The following is a 20095-nucleotide window of genomic DNA, read 5'->3' as shown; positions in this document are numbered from 1 at the left end:
GCTACTCCATGACAATGCCCCTGCACACTGTGCAATCCCTGTGCGCCAATTCCTGGCTCAGAAGATGGTAACTGTTCTTGAACATCCTCCGTACTCCCCTGATCTGGCCGCTTTCAGGCGGGGAAACAGGAAGAAGTCCGCAGGAGCCAGATCAGGGGAGTAACGGAGGGTGTTCAAGAACAGTTACCATCTTCTGAGCCAGGAATTGACGCACAGGGATCGCACAGTGTGCAGGGGCATTGTCATGGAGCAGCATCCATTTTCCAATCTTGTGCAACTCTGATCGGACCCGCCGGATACGCTGTAGCAATCGGTTCGAAACGGACTAGCAAAATGCAGCATTAATGGTATGACCTGCAGGAACAAATTCCTTGTGGATGATGCCGTTGTTGTCGAAGAAGGCGATTTTTGCAGACGGCTTTTTTTTTTTTTGGTCGCGTGGAAGACGGTGAACACCATGACATCGATTGCCGTTTTGATTCCGGATCGCACTGGTAGCACCAGGTCTCATCTCCCGTGACGATGGTTTTCAGAAGCAATGGATCCTGGTCACACATGGAAATGAAATCACCAGAAGTTTCCATCCGTTTTGCTTTATGCTCGTCTGTGAGCTTGTGCTGCACAAATCGGGAGCAGATCTTCCGCTTACCCAAATCATCGCGGACGATGGTGTGCACCGTGTCCTTGCTAATGTCCAATTCCTCCGCAATCAATCTTAGAGTCAGTCGCCGATCTTGTGCCTGCATTTGTCGCACTTTCTCGATCATTTCTGGGGCTCTGCTTGTCGATGGCCGACCTGAACGTGGCTCATCCTCAATGGTTTCCATCCCTTCACGGAAGTGTTTAAACCATTCGTAAACACATTTTCTGCTCACGGCTTCCCTCCCGTACACCTGCACCAACATTCCACGTGTCTCCGTTGCAGTCTTCCCCAATTTGTAGCAGAACTTGATGTTTACACGTTGCTCCATTGCGCTGTGACACTTCCTCTCACACTGACTACGTTCACCTGGTCGCAGTCTGTTTACACTGCCAGTCACATGCATTGCATGCTGTGTATCGATTCTCCTCAAGTATCTGAAGAACCATGCGCATGCGCAAGCACATGCGCCAAGTTGCCGTTCAGATATGACACCATTCACTGAACTTTTTAGACACACCACGTATAATTTTAATTGAAGCGGCGTGCTTACAGAAATATGATTTTTCTTCATGTTTGAAACGCCACTGACAGAAAACGAAAAGCACAGGACATATGAAACTCTGCAATTTTAGTTAGCGTGGCAGGTAAAACAAATCCTCAAATTTTGAAAGAAATCTGAGTCGGTCGGGTTGAGCGCCTTGTTGATTTGATATGGAATGACCCACTAGTCAGACTTCAGATGCATACAAACTAGAGACCTGCAAAACAGCGCTGACAACCGGTTTAGATTCGACCGGTTGGAGCTACAACCGGCTAGAATGAACATCGGACCGGATACTCGGTTGTCGACCGGTTACGTCTGATGTATTGCAGAGTAGACAGAACACCAGGCGCACTTACATGAAACTGACGTTTTTCGAGTACACAACCGGAGTAACAATTGAAGGAAATTTATGTTGTCTTATTGAAAAAAAAAAAGTATTTGCAAGTACTCTTGCAGTTGATTCGACACTGTAACACATGTATTTTCTTTATAAGTACCGTTTATATTTTAAACTTTTAGAGTTTTACTAATAAAAGTTGCTTATAGATATGTTAAACAAAGGTATAGTTTTACACAGAACAAGACGTGCACAAGCCATGTATGTTTTTCTTACCAATAAACGCAATATAGCTGGCGTTTTTCTATACCAGTGTTAAACAGTATACCTCATAACTTCATCATTTGATTACGTCGTAACTGACTGAATCTTGTTCGATCTGTATAACTCAATAATCGATATTACATAAGTTCATGTAAGATCGCGAATTCTTTAGAATACAAATCTCACACAGAAAGAAATGGTAAGGAGGAAGAAAATACGATCTCCAAATAGCACCAGGTGCATTTCAATGACTCTTTAACATTTTCTCAGTATACAAACAGAGTAATAATATTTAAGGTTATTTATTTTGTTTAATTACAAAAATATGTTCGCTTCAAATGGGAATACAATAATCTGACACTTTAATACATTTATTTTTGTATTTCGAACTTGCAGTAATTTGACTAGTAACAAATAAATGAACAATGGACACAGTGACATCGAAGGAAATAGACGTAATGTATAATGTGAAATATCATAATGTAAACATATTCAAAAATATAGTTACAATTCATTATAAAACAAAATAGGAAATAAGTACATACAGTCCATTATGGCGTTTGTACTTTAAACTAAAAAAAAAAATGTATAGGCTTACCTCTGAAACAATAGTTGCATGTTTTTTTTAATTATTCTAAGCAGTTGCAATATTATTTATTTAGAAATCAATTTAAAAAGATAAACAGTAATGTTATTTTTAACAATACGATTACTTTGGCTCCTAATGGTTGTTGTTCTGTATAAAATAAGTATAATTTACACATTTATAAACTACGAATAACAAAAGAATAGCAAGTTTTAGAAACAAATCATTCTGTATATAAAAGATCTACTTCAAAGAAAACAAGTGTCATTCAAAGAACTATTTTATGTACACATGCTAATATTAACTATTTGATGTTCACAATTATTATTAGGACTATTATCATAGACTACATGGTCAGAGTTGACTTCTTGTGTTTATTTATTAATAAATCTGTTTTACTAAAGTTACGCTCGGTGGAAACACTTATTCATGGAATGGCCAATATTCGTTTCACAAGTGTTACTAGAGCGGCTAGAGGTGTTTGGTGATCTTTCCATCAATTTAGTATGTGGAAAATGAAATAAGCGTAATGTATAATGTGAGATACAGTAAGTAAATAAATCCAAAATAGAATTGCAATTAATCAGAAACATAAAATTAAATAACTATATACATTTCATTGTAACTCTAAATGCATTCCTCTAAAACAGTAGCTATTCATATACAGGGTAGAAGTGAAATAACCCTGCAGATTGAACAGGGCGATAAGGTTCACTTAAATGAATAGAAAACAGTGGCGGTTCCTCGGGGGAGGGAAGGGAGGAACGTCCTCCTCACATTTTTCTTTTTTTGAAAGTAAATACCAAATGAAACATATGCCTTGAAATTCAAGGAAGATTCGATAATTTTTAAGTTCACAGGTATAAGAAAACCTCGGTTGATCGAGTTTTAAACCACGCGCAGTCATGTGCTGCTAGAAAACTGTGAGAAGGAAGCGAGATTGTTTGTGTTGAGGAAAGTCAATCCATTCCTCCTTTACTGCAGTTAACACACATGGACAACAGCGCGCTAGCGGCCAGAGAAAGAAGCAGAGTTTTAAAGGAAGTAAATGAACGGGTAGGGAGGAGATCCTCCTCTGATTCAGCGCATGGGCGGGAAATAGAAACCGACTGGTCTTGCAGCAAGTTCGCTACCGCTGCCATCTAACGATGCTGCATTCAACCAGACTATAACACGACTTCTAGGAGGAGACACAATAAAAACAGTTTTAACTCAAAGCTATGAAAGACACCATATAAACTTTTTTTTTTAATTATAAATCAAAATATATTATTCAGTCCACTTTATATAAGCTATATTCTTGGTTTGAAACTTTCGAGGATATCTGAAAGTTGAAGTTGGATTTATATAAAATAAAGAGGAAGTAGTTCTAGGTTAATATCGCAGATCTTTTTGGCCTCTGAAATTCACTTCTATTCATTGTCTACTAGACAGAACAACAGCCAAGTTGTCAGTTTTGTACAAATATATTTGAAATTGAAAGTACTCCAAACTACAGTATTTTTAACATTAAAAAATTAATCGGCCAAAGGCAGCTTTGAACAATAATGATAGTATGACTTAACAAGAATTGATATTCTTCAAAAGCATGTGATACTGAGCTTGTAAAATGTACATGTGGCAACACAGACCACGTGGGTGGATGCAGTTTTCTCGCTATCCTAACAGATTATTTTCCATTCCCATTTCCGTAAAACGGTTCCGGTTACGTGTTAATCTCTTCCAATACGTGTGATGCTGTAGTGTGCGCAAAAATGCTGTGAGGTTATGAATTTCCTTGTACAGTAATTGTTAATTTGTGCAATTATCCAACAATGAATGGAAATGAAAACATATTATATTTTGGACAATTTAGGAAACTCAGGTTACAGGAACAGATTATTGCTATACAGAAGGGAAGGCCAACCCCAACACTACCTCGTCTTACATGTATGCATGTAGGCTAATTTGTGGCTTGTTTCTCTCAAGAAGGTGTCATTTTGCGCTGCTAACTTATTTCCTCCTCTTAAGAAATATGCAGGAGCCGCCACTGATAGAAAGCCTGTATTACGTTCTATGATTAAATGCACGGTTATTAGGAAATTGGGTTGGAAGTTTCAGCAGTCTAACAACATCGCCGCTAGTTGCACACTGATTTTTCTTCTTGTAATACAGATGTAAGACGTCAACGAACTCAGGTCTGTCTCCCTAGGTCAAGCATGTCAAAGTGGGCCATAGATAGTATTTGTCACAGCTGTGGTTCGACTTTTCTACAGTGGCCAGATGATTGACAACTCACTGAGAGTTCAATTGCTCGAAAATTAGTTGCTAAACTCTTGTCATAGTAAACATACTAAAAGCATTGGTTGTAGTATGTTTCAGAAGATATAATGTTGTTTTTGTTTTAGTTTTACTATTGATTGAGCTTGCTGTTTTTCTTTTAAGTGTGACATTATTGTAATATTATAATTCAGTTTTCTAGTGTAAGCAAAAATTACAACCTTGGTAATTTGTGGACACCGAAAGTTTTTTCTGCAATTTACGCTTTACAACGTCCGTAGTTTCACGCTGCATGCTGTTTGTTCCTCTTGATGATCAGCAGCTATAATATCTGGATGGTACACTGTGATCTTCCTTTTATATGCCAGAGCCGTCCACCCACAGAGAGATCGAATCAACTCGAATACTCGTTAAACCGAATACTGAGGCAGTACGCAAGCAGATGATGTACTTCGCATACTGCCTATAACGCCAGGCGTTCAGTAGCACTATGTTCGTTTCTTCTTTTAAAACCGGTTTTGCAGGACTCTCATACAAACAATATTGTTCTTCCTCTGACACATATCGTCAAGTGAAATGTACTGCCTTTCTTCCAAGCAGGGAGAGGCAACCCGAAGGTGTTTCATGTCTACTTGTTTGCAGCAGTCAAAATCGAAAATCATTTTTCCAGCTGACTGTTTAATTTGTTTGAAATACTCGGTAGCAAGGAATCCGAAGTTAAGGAAAATGGGTTTTCTGTATCAGTTTATCACCAATATTATCGATTCGTTTTTTTACATTCTACTACCAGTTACGTATATTTTAGAATGATGATGATTATTATTGTTATTATTATTATTATTATTATTATTATTATTATTATTATTATTATTATTATAGGTACAGTATAGTCTAATTCGAAACTTGAAGTAATAATTACAGAATTAAAATATAATATTGTTTAATACATAGAATAATAAAATAATTATATTAATGTATAAAAACAAAAGTAATGCTTATCTTGTACGTAATGTAACAAATTGAGCTTTTTTTTTATCTAAAGTAAAATTAATTAATTTTTAGATAAAGTGTGATGCTGAGGAGCTCCTTGTATGAATAGAAAAACGTAGGCCTATTACTATAATACAGTTTTAGCTTGAAGTGTGTGTTTGGTAATGACTTGTTTGTTGCAGTGTGTATTGAATATGTTTGAAACAGCAACAGACATTTTGTTTTGAATAGCCTGAAACAGTTTATTTGCCGCAACGTGGACTTCGCATTAGAACTGAACCACAATGCATGAAACAAAAGTGTCAGGCTGATTGATACTGACTCAGACGGTTTGCTACAACCAACTAGTCCTTTATAGGTAGATTCGAGCCTGTCACATAAACACACTTTGCAGAAGAAACGTTTTGTTTGTTACAAGCAGGGAGAGACAACCGAGAGTCTATGTATTAGTCCTCCTTCAGGGGAGGGCACGGACTGGGACCGTCCTCGGGTGAGCCCATTATACTACCCGAGATGGAATGATGTGCATGCCTTAAAGCCTCCCGAGCTACAGATCTCCCTGCGCACCGCCACCGAACTCCCCTACAGCCTACGAGATTCCTTTACCTTTTCACCCCGGTTCCACGAGTTACCGTGAGCCCTGTGGAGAGCCCACGGTGCATAGCGCTACCACCAACAACGATGACCACATATCCAAGTGATCCAAGTTCGGCGGCGACCCGAAATCTAGGAAAGGAACGGAGATGATGATGAAAGAGGGAAAGTGTAATTATGATGACGAAATGAATCCGAGATCCAACGCCGAAAGTTACCCAGCACTTCTGCTTCGATTGGTTGAGGGAAAACCTCGGAAAAAGCACTAGATAATTTGCCCCAATGAAGATTTTGGATTTGAATCCGGGATCTCTCGTTTCACGGTTAGATGTGCTAACCGCACAGCGGTGGCCGACAGCCGAAAATTGTTTCATGTCTATTTGTTTGCAGCAATGCAGCAGTTAAAATCCAAAAACATTTTTCCAGCTGACTGTGTGATTCTTTTGTTGCAATGTGTAGGCTGTAGCAAGGAATCCAGAGTTGAGGAAAATTAGTTTTTTATATCAATTTTATAATGATTTATCGATTTATTATTTACATTCTTACTACTAGTTAGGTATAGGCTATTTTACAACTGATTATTATTTTTTGTACAGTAAGTTATAATTCGAAACCTGAAATAAGAATTACAGAATTAAAAAAAAATGTACTGTTTAATATATAGACTAATAAAACAATATTATTGTATTAATGTATATAAACAAAACAAATATCAGATACTGACAAATTGAACTTTTTAAATTTAAAATAAATTAACTAATTTTTAGATTACGTGTGATGCTAAGAAGCTTCTTATGTGAATAGAAAAATGTCGGGCTATTTATAATAATTTTAACTTGAAGGTTCACAGGGACTGCGATGTGTATTGAAGACGTTTGAAACAGCAACAAATATTTTGTTTCGAGCAGCCTGAAACAGTTTGTTTTCCCGCAGTTTGGTCCTGTCCATAGGCTGGGCGCACACTTATCTAGCAAAACTGCTTTAAGCGAAAACGTTTTTGCTTAAACATGCTTTAATATGTTTTTCCAATGATTAATATAGGAATGCCGCACACTTATCTAGCACGATTACAAAAACGCTGTACAGCACAATACAGCAAATTTGAGCAGAGCTGGGATTGCCCATAGCATAGACACTGACCATCGTTTAAGGCAAAACATCTTGTTGTGCGCATGCGCTTGCAATATGCAGGTGTTCCTTGTCGACGTGGTTTGCTGTGGTGTGAAATCGTTACAGCAGGTATAGCAGTGTCTTGGATGAATGAGGAAATATTTGTGACTATGAAAAATAGACGCTGAAAAATTAATTGTCCTTGTGGAAAGAGGCCTTCAGTTTTCTTTTATACATTTAAGAATCACCACAAGTCGTCTATCTTGTTATTTGGTTAGAATTTCGGTTGTCAACCCTTCCTCTTCAATTATGTAGTATATTATAATCTTTGGTAATCTATGGTAGTTAAATTCAGCCGACACGAATGCGTCCGACGGAATATAAATTTGTTTCAGCTTGGTAAGCATCACCATAATAAGGATCTAATTGAAGAGTTGTGACAAGAAATGGCAAATGAAATAGATGGTGCTGTACTTAAATGGCTATTTTATTATTTATTATCTATTCAAGGAGCCTAGCTGACATAATTTTTCTGAAGTTCTTTTCGTGAAAGCATATAAATCCATTACGTTTTACAAGTAATTATTAATACCTGCTTTCATTTAAATAAGTCCTATGAGTTATTTGCACTACATATTATAGAGGTCTGCACGGGTCCACACCTGTGGAGTAACGGCTAGAGTCTGGCCATGAAACGAGGTGGCCCAGGTTCGATTCCCGGTCGGGGCAAGTTACCTGGTTAAGGTTTTTTCCGGGGTTTTCCCTCAACACAATATGAGTAAATGCTGGGTAACTTTCGGTGCTGGACCCCGGACTCATTTCACCGGCATTATCACCTTCATCTCATTCAGACGCTAAATAACCTCAGATGTTGATAAAGCGTCGTAAAATAACCTACTAAAAAAAAAGATCTGCACGGTCCGAAATTCTTGGACCCGGCTCAATCTGAACTCGACCCGAAACCTGAGATTAGCTTATAGTTATCATATATTATTACAATGTACCGAAGTACATATGATATATCCAAAATATTTGGATTCATAAGTCCTAGGAAGGTGTTGGCCATTGTATTGGATATTGAATTCTCTTTCTTTTTTACCAAGTGAAAATATTTGGTAGTTACTTTTGCTTAAATTAAGTGTCATCAAATATGATGTATTCCATTCATGTAGTTGACTTGTCGACCTGGTTGGCGAGTTGGTATAGCGCTGGCCTTCTATGCCCAAGGTTGCGGGTTCGATCCCGGGCCAGGTCGATAGCATTTAAGTGTGCTTAAATGCGACAGGCTCATGTCAGTAGATTTACTGGCATGTAAAAGAACTCCTGCGGGACAGAATTCCGGCACATCCGGCGACGCTCATATAATCTCTGCAGTTGCGAGCATCGTTAAATAAAACATAACATGTAGTTGATTTAGAGCTTTAAGAGCAGAATTTTGAATTTTGTCTCTATGTCTGTAAGATCCGGAAGTCCACAAAACTATATCATCTGCAAATAGTGCTGTTTTCATGTTTGATTCCTCTAATAGGGAGGGTAAGTCATTTATATAAATATTGAATGAAGTTGTGCTGAGGACAGCGCCCTGAGGTAGACGGAAATATCAGATTACCAGGAAACAATTTGCATTCATACAGTCCTCTCTGTAGATTGAAAACTCAAAAAAGTTTCATGTCCATGGTTCAAGAATTAAAACAGAAAACCGATATCCTGAATTTAAAAGGAAACTTATAAATTAAACCAAACCTTTTACCTCTATTAAATATAGAATATAATCTAAATTTAACAGAAGAAATACTGAAATCAGAAATTAACACTGAATTAATGAATATTACCTTCTCCTCACATCGGCACTAATAGATAGTACATCCTTTAAAATCGCAATAGCTTTACGCCTTGGTTGTAAACTCTGCCAGCCACACCAATGTATTTGCGGAGGAATTGCTGATATTTACGGCCATCATGCACTCAGCTGTGCGAGGAGCAAGGGTCTCATTCCCAGACATACATAACTCTATGATATCATTAAAAGATCTCTGACTTCTTGTGGCATCCCGTCTCTTTTGGAACCACCAGGTATTAGTCGCGTGGATGGTAAACGGCCCGATGGTCTCACCTTAATTCCATTGTCTAGAGGAAAGTCTTTAATTTGGGACTCCACTTGCGTTGATACTCTAGCTCCATCTCACTTGCCGAATACCTCCAGACGCGCAGCATCTGCTGCTGAATTAGCTGTGAAAAAAAAGTCAATAAGTATGCTCATCTTTTAGACAATTATATCTTTGTTCCCTTTGCTGTGGAGACCTTCGGTCCTTGGAGTCATGACGCTAAAGTTTTGGTATCTCAAATCGGCCAAATTTTGATCTTCATTACCGGTGATCGTCGTTGCACTACTTATTTGCGTCAACGTTTATGTATTGCAATTCAACGCGGAAATGCAATGCAAGTTTTGGGTATTCTTCCCGAGTCCAGCCCTTTGGATGAACTCTTTCTCTTGCAAAATTTATTTAGTATAAATAGATATTTTTAGAAGTAATTAATTTTTTCATTACAAGATAATATTTTATGAAACAATTGTCTTTAGAGACAATTAATATTAGGTACCCTCCACAAAACTGGCTTCATTTATACACCGACGGATCCTTGATCTCCAGAGAACAAGGTGCCGGTGCAGGTGTTACGTGCTGTCTCTTCCCACTTTATAGATCTCTTGAATATGGAACAACAAGTTTTGATGGTGAAATCATTGCAATAAGTGAATGTCTCAGGAATCTTCTATGCCACATCAATAAATTTAAGAATGTAGTTATATTGTCAGACTCCAAAGCAGCTATTCTATCAATAGTCTCTAAACACACACCTTCATCGCAAACAGCAGAAATAACTAAAATCCTCTCTCAATTAATATCACTCAATAAAAGAATTGCATTCCAATGGATACCATCCCATTGTGGAATCCTGAGAAACGAGAATGCATCCGCATCCGCTTTAGCAAAGAAGGGCAGCACTGCTACTTACAGACGTGTTACTAAATCTACGTATTACTCTGTGAAAAGATTTATTAAATCTACATACTTAGACTTCAACAAACAAAATTTGATAACGCAATCCCAAGGGAAAAAATGGAACTCTCTGCATCATAATCCACAGTTGATTCCCGATTTACCACGAAAATCGTCTGTAGCTGCATTTAGATTGGCAACAGGCCATGATTGTTTGGCCAAACACTTGCATAGAATTGGAATATATCAGTCCCCTAACTGCCCATTGTGCAACTCAAACCGAGAAATGGATTCGGAATACCTCAAAATCTGTGCTTCAGTGGCTGACCATGATAATATCTTTGAAAAATATTGGAGTGCAAGAGGTCAAATGACTTTATTGTCAAACGCCTGGCATTAGAAAACAACAACATATGATATTTTCGTGCAGAAATTCTGCGTCCTCATATGATGAAGGAACCCAAGAGGTAGAACTTAAACTGAGAGGATTCAATCCGACATCGGGATGGGAATCCGGTGTGGCTTAGTGGATAGAGCGTCAGCACATAGAGCTGAAAACCCGGGTTCAAATCCCGGTTCCAGAGAGAGATTTTCTGTGTTCCACTCATCCATCATCTTATAATTTATCACCCGAGTCCGATCCGAAACCCGAGGTTACCTTAGAAAGACACGGAGAAGAATAAAAAATTAATACATTGGGCGTAGAAACAAAATGGGCTACTTAAATTTGTTTATTTTTCTACTGTCAGCAGATAAAGCAGAGGCCGGGAGCCACAAGGGTCAAGTACAGCTGATAGAAGGCATCACTCCAGTAGGAGCATGAGGAAGAATAATTTCCCAGATAAAACAAATAATCAATTCTCTGTATCTATGACAGTAGAGTCGAGACAAATGCCATTACGAATATGAAGTCGAACAAAACAATAATTTACCATACTGGTAGTCTATTGTTCTGGATGGGTGCCGGGTGGACATCTAATTGTGCATGCATTAAAATCTTGGTATCTTTTTTTAATTAATATATAACTCGCGAATATATATATATATATATATATATATATATATATATATATATTCGTTTCTTTAAGGCCCGACTTGGCCCGAACCCGACAAGCATAAGTGAATTTCAACCCAAGTTCGACCCCGGACCTAGGACCGTGAGCTTAACCCAAGAAGAGCTCTATAGAAACCGGAAAAACTGCATAATGGGGTTAGATATTATTTTGGTATATCCAGAGTATGCTATTGTCTATGTTACGGTGACAGTACACTTCTCTTCATCCCTCTACGTAAGTTCATATTTTCTAGTCTGTCATTGCTCTAATGTTCTCGTAAAAAGAAAAAAGGTTTCTAGCAAAAAAAAAAAAACGCTTAAATACGAAACAAAGCAGCCACCGGCGTGGCTCAGTCGGTTAAGGCACTTGCCTGACGGTCTGAAGTTGCGCGTGGGCGCGGGTTCGATGCCCGCTTGGGCTGATTACCTGGTTGGATTTTTTCCGAGGTTTCCCCCAACCGTAAGGTGAATGCCAGGTAATCTATGGCGAATCCTCGGCTCATCTCGCCAAATACCATCTCGCTATCACCAATCTCATCGACGCTAAATAACCTAGTAGTTGATACAGCGTCGTTAAATAACCAACTAAAAAAAATAAACAAAAACGTTCTTAAGCAAAATGCTTTTTGGGGAAACAAAATTGTTTTCGCTTACAGCAAAAACGTTCCTATATATTATTTTAATGTACCGAAGTACATATGATATTTCCATGCAGATATTCTGCGTCATCATACGATGAAAGAGTAATGGAACGGAGAAAAATTCTCTCCGGCGCCGGTATTTGAACCCGGGTTTTCAGCTCTACGTGCTGATGCTTTATCCACTAAGCCACACCGGATACCCACCCCGGCGTCGGACAGAATCGTCTCAGTTTAAGTTCCAACTCTTGGGTTCCCTCTAGTGGCCGCCCTCTGCACTACGTCATAGATGTCTATGAACGTAGGACTGAAGTCCACACATGTGCTGAGGTGCACTCGTTATGAGTGACTAGTTGGCCGGGATCCAACGGAATAAGCGCCGTGGACTTCAGTCCTACGTTCATAGACATCTATGACGTAGTGCAGAGACGGCCACTAGAGGGAACCCAAGAGTTGGAACTTAAACTGAGACGATTCTGTCCGACGCCGGGATGGGTATCCGGTGTGGCTTGGTGGATAAAGCATCAGCACGTAGAGCTGAAAACCCGGGTTCAAATCCCGGCGCCGGAGAGAATTTTTCTCCGTTCCATTACTCTTTCATCGTAAAAACGTTTCTGCTTAAAACAGTTTTGCTAGATAGTGTGCACCCAGACACGGCAGGTATCGGTTCCTGGTCAGTCGTAAAGTCCACTTGAAAAACATTTATCTCAATCAATTGTTCACTCGCTCCCTAATGGGTGCTTGTAGTGAATCGCTTTGTGTTACATTATGGAAATTTAAAAAAAATATTCAGTCGTAGCATTTACAAGTGTGTGTATGTGTATTTAAATTATGTATACAACTGAGCTTTCCAGTTTTGAACACATGTAGGCCCTAAATTACGTTTAATGAAACTCAGATACCGTACTTAAAATTCACACCCATAGGAAGAGAAATTCAAAAAGTTTTGTTCAATACATCACATGTGGTAAGGCTGCTGCGTAATAAGTTAACATTTTTGTTCATTGCCGAGAGGAAATAGCTGCTGTGGAGGGCAGAAAAGTATACTCTCGCCAGGCTCATATGAGCAGACCAGAGCACTAGTACACGACGTAACTCTTCACAGATACACATCATGCATAACGTGGCCTACCGAAGTGGTGTACAATTTGAAAATGGGTCACAGTCCTGCCGTCTATCCGCAGTATTCGGAACCCGAATTACGCAAAGTGAAGTGGGTAGGCATTAGACACACGCACACATTTAATATTCCAACAAAATAATGGAAATGGACTGACAGTTACTGGCCTTGCACATATTATGTTTCAATTTAGGATACCTGATCAAACAATATTGTGAACCATAACGTCCTTACTCATTTTTTGTAACTGCACTGAGTCGTAGTTAACGATGCTCACTGTTGAGCTATTTATACAGTACATTTTTGTTTCCAGTTGTATTTGCAAAGTGATGATAGCCTGTTTGGTTGGTCAATTGGTATGTGATTTAGTGATTATTTAATTGTAAAGAATGAGTGAAAATTTACCAACATTTATCGAGACGGTCCAATGACCGTCTAAAAGCCTTGGCTATACTCTGAATAGAATCCGAGCCGCTGATAGGTATGGAGTACGTTGATGTAATAACGTTCGCTAATGGGCGAGCTCGACGGAAGATACAGTGTGTTAAATTAATCATAATGTATAACAAATTTTAGTTAATGTATTTAAAAACTTGTAATTCGCGATTTTGAGAGAGAAAAAATTGTCAAAAAGTGGTGCTTTTCATGAATATAAATTTGAAGAACGAGGATTGTAAAAATAATGAAATTATATTGACTGTTTCACTTTTACTACGTCATACTACTTTTGACCAATAAAACGGTACGTAACGACGTGTTTCAACCAATCATGGCTGCTTATCCTACAATTTTTATCACTTCCCTAGCATTTGGTTGTTTTATCACCTCCCTAGGATTTGTTTCTTTCTTTGCAAATATTTTACTTTCAATAATTGTACCTTTTAAAATTATTCATGTTTATTTCATCATCATTAATTAAAATGTTCTATCATTTATTTTATCTGCTGTATGAGATTATTGATAGTACGTAACAAAGATTGTTTAATAACCACTACAGTTATTAAGTTCGTGGACTGGGCGCATACTGTCGCTGTGGTGCACTAGTGCGGATAGATAGCGCTACGGTATGGTGCCGTGTCAGTTATTCTCTCCTCTCGTTCTAGCACGAGACATTGTGTTCTGACAGTGTAAGCAGAACTACGATCTCTGTTGTGAAGGTGATATGAATGTACGCGTCGGGACTCGAAAATGTCGCAGTCTGGGCAACTGGCAAACATCAAGTTCTGCCAAAAATTAGACATCCGCTAGCGAAACATTTAGATAATGAAGCAAGTTTACGGTGACGACGCGTTGTGCCCAGTGGCGATTTCTCTTAAGGAGCACAGGAGCAGTGCACCACCTCTTCAAATAACACATATCAATGAGCTGCTGTAGACTATGTGAGCGACATAATTCTTTATTATAATACGGTACTATGTAAAAATAACACTGCACGTGTACTGGTCTTGTTGACGCCTGGGACTTACGTTTACCGCTCGACACTTGCGGCACACTGCTCCATTCGAGCATGCGCAGTAGTAGTGTTTCACTGGCAGGCTTTGGAGCATGGGAGGGAGCCAGTACAGTGTGCGTAGGCGGGGTTAGGAGCACTTTCAGATGTGTTCTCAAGCTGTCTGCAGTAGCTGTTGGCCCGTTCTATCATAAATATTGCAATGAATAGTGTGCAAAATCTTTTAAATATGTAATTTTCTGTAAGAACTTTACACGAAAAGATAAAAATAAAGAAGATGGGTAGACGTACACAGGAATTAAAATTATAAGTGACGAAGAACAGTAATAGAGAAGTGACAAGAAAATTCAACATTCGGACTTACGAAAAATACAATATGTGGCTGCAATATAAAAGATGCTCTATTTTGTTTTCCTTGCCTATTGTTCGGCGGCGAACATTCATTGACAAAAACAAGTAGGCTACGTGTTACGAATGTTATTTATTTTTCTGTTTGAATTTAGGACTGTGCGTAGTAACTAAATAATTTTGATTATCGTTCTGTAGGTATGATTGGTTTGAAGCACATGAATGAAAGAAATAAAAACACGATTCTTCAGCTGCACACTCAACAATAATGTTAAATTAGCAATTTAGGGTCAAACAAACGTACAGACACAATTGGATTCAATGAGACTGTCGAACTTCACAATGATAAAGTTACCAAGAACAGATAAGTGCGTGCGGTTTTGTGGAGCTTCTGAGTTGGCTTTAAGAGGTCACGAAGACGGAAGCTCATCTTTAAACGCTAGTAGTTTTCTTGGCCTCGTCAATTTCAGTTCTGAATTAGACGCACTCTTAAGGAACATTTGGAAAGAGGAACAGTGTTTAAAAGCATATCGAACACTATACAGCGCGAAATCCTTGAAGCCATTTTGGATGTATGCCATGATGAGATTTCAAAGAAATAAAGAATGCTGCTGGCTTTTAGCAGTTAAGGCTGATGAGACGACACACGTATCGAATGCTTGTGAACGCGTGAACTGTGTTATAAAACGTAACATAGCGAAAACAATATTATTTATGGTGTGCTGCATAGAAATTGAACACTTTACTTTGCTATTACTGGACCTGCATAGGAAACTGATTAACTGCAATTTCTTGACTAACAAAATTATGTAAACTTATACCTACGTAACATATGTTAATAGTTATGTAGTAGTTATTACCAATAATAATAATAATAATAATAATAATAATAATAATAATAATAATAATAATAATAGGGTGTAATAATAATAATATGATAATCATAATCATAAAAAATATTTGTGCACCACCAGGATTATTTATCACCACACGCCACTGGTTGTGCCGCAGTGCTGTGATTAAGTGCCACCAACATTTTTCAGGGACGTTTTTTTCTTCTTAGTTTGTCTTATCTTAAGACAATCGGTAGCGTTATTCAATACTTTTGAGGAAAAGAGTATGATTAAAAATAATTTGTAATGGCGAAATATTGTACGACAATGGTTAATCATTAGGATAAAACGCAATATAGCGAACGCCAGTAGGGGAAGTTATCCCCACCCACATGAAATGTGCATTCGACACAACACTCTCCTATCACGTAGTGTGTCTGATGAGCTAGTAGGGGAAAAGTGGAAGGGGTCGTGGGCGGATCTTCTACGTTCGCTATATTGCGATTTGCCCAATTATTATTATTATTATTATTATTATTATTATTATTATTATTATTATTATTATTATTATTATTATTATTACTGCTGATTATTTACACATATATTTTTTTATTCAATGCAATGGCACTTGACTAGAGTCATTGGCCGTACAATGGCGATAAAAACTAAAAGGAAAGAAAACGAAATAAAGTGAACAATGTGCAAGTGAAACTATGAAGGAGTGGATGTCAGCACTGCTGCATTCTTTCTCTGGCCTCCCAGTACCTATCCACAAAGCTGACAGATGAAAGTGCTGGACAAGTCTTAATGTGGTTTGAGTCCATGGTGTCGGAACATCCACAGAGCATGCAGTGGGGGCTGGATAATACACCAAGGCGGTGGAGGTGATTAGCAGACATCGGATTCTAGGGCAAATGCCTATTTTGTTTCTTTAGGAGAAAAGTAAAAATAATTATTAATATTTGTGTTTCATGGAAATTGAAAGCTATTCAAAGAGTTTTATAGTGCCCTAAAATGCCCTAAAACGGTTATTAGAGCCTAATTTGTTAATATTCGCCTAAAAATGCCTAACTCACTGTAAAGTTTCGCGTTTTACTCTTACTTTTTATAATTTATACATGCATTCACTGCGAAATTTAAGGCATTTAAAAAGTGGAAAGTTTGCTTCACACCGGCCATGAAACCATTGATAAAGGAAACAAAATGTTTTGAATCTCACGACACTCGCAATAGATTTCACCGAATTTAACATGTTTGGAGGCATAAATGCCGACAAAGAACCAACCTTAGTTTTGAAGCAGGCAACAATCACAACATGTGCTGCTACCGATTCAGAGATATACTATACTATAAAAATGACTGTTTTCGGTCTGAAACCGATTAGCTGTACTGCCCTTCAGAGTGTCATAAAATCACAATTTTTGGAGAAAGAGTGTTTTTGAAATATTTATGAAAAGTCGTAAAACTGCGAATTAGTAGGGTAAACCGTTACAAAATATTTAAAAGAATGGCCCTCCTAGTGTTAACACTACCAGGAAATGCAACAATAAGTGGAACTTTGTATTTTTGTCCAATTGAATCTCAATAACAACGGTTCATTTGAATGCTCGTTAACAGTTGCTCTTTCCCTCACCTTATTTGTGTTGAGAAGTTTTGAGCAGTAGGACGTTTTCCTGTGAAGTTTAACGCGATAATGCCGAAAAATATAAGTGCAAAATCTACATTGATCCGGCAATGGCTAACAGAATATTCAGAATTCACTTATGATGAAAAAATAATATTCTGCAAGATTTGTAGCAAACAGGTATGTAACAATAGTTGAAATATATAAATTCTATTAATTTTAATGAGTAGTCCTATAATATTTATACATTGACTGAGCTATCCTGAGGTATAATTCTTTTTAAGACCACTACACTTTAACCTTTTAAATTCCGATAGTTAAAGTATTTGCAGGTCATTAAAATTTTGATTGTTCGAACCCACTAACTTTGTGATAGAAATACGGCAATACAACAATTAGGATTTTATTTTAATTCAGTTTACTTTACATTTTTAGATTTCGCAAGAAAAGAAGTGCCACCTAAAGCAGCATGTGCAAGGAGCGGCTCATAAGGCTAAAGCTCAGCAGAAAAATCAACTGCAACAAACTTTACTAACACAGCCTACTTCATCCAATCTCAGCAGCAATTTCTATGCTGATTTAACCAGAGCGTTTGTTGCTGCTAACATTCCCTGGAATGCAATTGAAAATCCGGTTTTAAGACAGTTTTTACAAAAATACTGCAAACAAAATATCTCATCTGAGTCGACTCTAAGAAAAAATTACTTAGACAGAATATACAATGAAACTTTAGCTTCCATTCGGGAGGATATAGGTGATTCTTACATATGGGTCTATGTGGATGAAACCTCAGATCCTATGAATAGGTATATAGCAAATATGGTAGTAGGAAAACTTAGTCCTGATGGACCTTCGATTCCACACCTCGTATGTGTTAAGGAACTTTCGAAAGTGAATAGCCAAGCCATTGCTTATTTTGTAAATAAAGGCCTACAGTCTTTATACTCAGGTAATATAGACGATTCTAAAGTTCTGTTGTTTTGTACTGATGCTGCCTCATACATGGTTGCTGCAGCTCCACTTCTTAAAACATTTTATCCTAACCTCACGCATGTAATCTGTCTAGCACATGGCCTTCACAGGGTTTCTGAAACAATCTGGAATGAATTTCCTCTTGTCAATTCTTTATTTCTAACACAAAAAAAATGTTTTTGTAAAGCCCCATCCAGGATTTCAATATTCAGAGAGAACTTTCCAGATATCCCACTCCCACCTCAGCCGGTTGTTACACGATGAGGAACCTGGATTCAGTCAGTGGTGTATTATTGTAAGTATTTTAAAGAAGTGGTCACAGTTATTGATAAATTACCTGAAACTGATAGTGCAGCGAGCGTGTGTGAAAGCAGTGAAAGATTGTCTGAATGACTCACGAGTGAAAAACGATATTGCCTACATAACATCAAACTTTTCTTTCATACCTGCAAGCATTGAACAATTAGAACGTGAAAAACAATCTCTTTGTAGCCAAATAGCAATAGTAAAGGAAGCTCAAGTGAACATACATTCTGCTTTGGGCGAAACTGGGAAAAAAGTTGAAAATAAGTGGGACAACGTATTAAATAAGAATGTAGGATTTTCATTGTTGGAAAAAGTATCAAGAGTGATATCGGGGGAAAGTGTAAATGTTCCAGTAAGTATTGATGTTTCTATTGTACCTAATTTAAAATTTGCGCCTCTCACATCAGTTTCGGTTGAAAGAAGTTTTTCTGCTTTCAAAATGATTCTCAGTGACAAAAGGCAAAGGTTAACTGTGGAGAATTTAGAAAAAATTCTGGTGGTGTACTGTGCAGATAATTATAATAAAGTCTGAGCATGGAACTGAATTTCAATAACTTAAAATGAGTAATCTTGATATCAATAATCATTATTTCATTAGTTTCAATATATTAAATTTGTGCAGCTCTGTTTATAAATATAATATAGTATTCTTTTTTAATGTTTAAACATACTTTTTTGTGCGTATTTTAGTGTATAACTAAAAATTTCAGTGAAAGAAATAAGTATGATACCTTGATGTGCCTAAAATGCCTATTTTCATTAAAATAGAGCCTAATTTTACAAATTTTGAGCTTATTTTAGGCGCCTAAAACTGCAATTTTTAGTGCCTAAAAATCCGATGTCTAGTGATTAGCCAGACAGTCATGACACATATTATATGATTTGCATTATTTAGCATACATACAACATACGTAGCAATGCGATTTTAATATTGTGCGTGCCGAGTTTAGTGTAACGTATTCCCCTCATCATCTAAGCCAAATCAAAATATATTATTACGACATTACGAGTAATAAATAGATAATAATTACTACAATTATTCGTTGTGATAAGGTACAACTATCACCGTATGGTGTACGGAAGATTTTTATTTATGCTTTTATTAAATTGACATGTCATGAGTGACGACAGAAAACACCTCAGGGGAGCGAGATGCAGACATTACTAAAAAAAGAATTGGGATCAGGGAGAGCAGATGTGCCTATGGGCGGCAAAAAAAAATAAGTACCTGAGAATCCTGAGATATTTGTTTATGTTTTGGGAAATCGTCAAATGCGGAAACCATTTCTAATCACAATTATTGCAGACTAACTTCCTAATTTAATTTAATTTTAACTTCTAATTCAAAAACTCTTTACACACTAAAATATTACAGCATTTGTTATTACTATCCGCTACAGATTAATTATCAGGCCTATTAAATA

General features: G+C 37.5%; 1 protein-coding gene across 2 annotated transcripts in view; it reads left to right on the top strand.

Annotated features, from left to right (window-relative positions):
- Nucleotides 1-20095, top strand: part of LOC138707993 (phosphonopyruvate decarboxylase-like) — a 76543-nt gene that overhangs the window by 7787 nt on the left and 48661 nt on the right. The window contains exon 1 of one of the 2 annotated variants that reach the window (XM_069838095.1): nt 16369-16653. The exons of the other annotated variant lie outside the window; for it this stretch is intronic. The gene's annotated coding sequence lies outside the window, so the exon portion shown is untranslated. Of the gene's footprint in view, nt 1-16368; nt 16654-20095 lie in introns of those variants that run through there. 2 annotated transcript variants of the gene reach the window in all.

Source organism: Periplaneta americana, chromosome 10 (assembly GCF_040183065.1).
Source record: "Periplaneta americana isolate PAMFEO1 chromosome 10, P.americana_PAMFEO1_priV1, whole genome shotgun sequence".
Lineage (NCBI taxonomy): Eukaryota > Metazoa > Arthropoda > Insecta > Blattodea > Blattidae > Periplaneta > Periplaneta americana.
The sequence above is the reverse complement of the archived record's forward strand: the minus strand, read 5'-3'. Positions and strand labels throughout refer to the sequence as shown.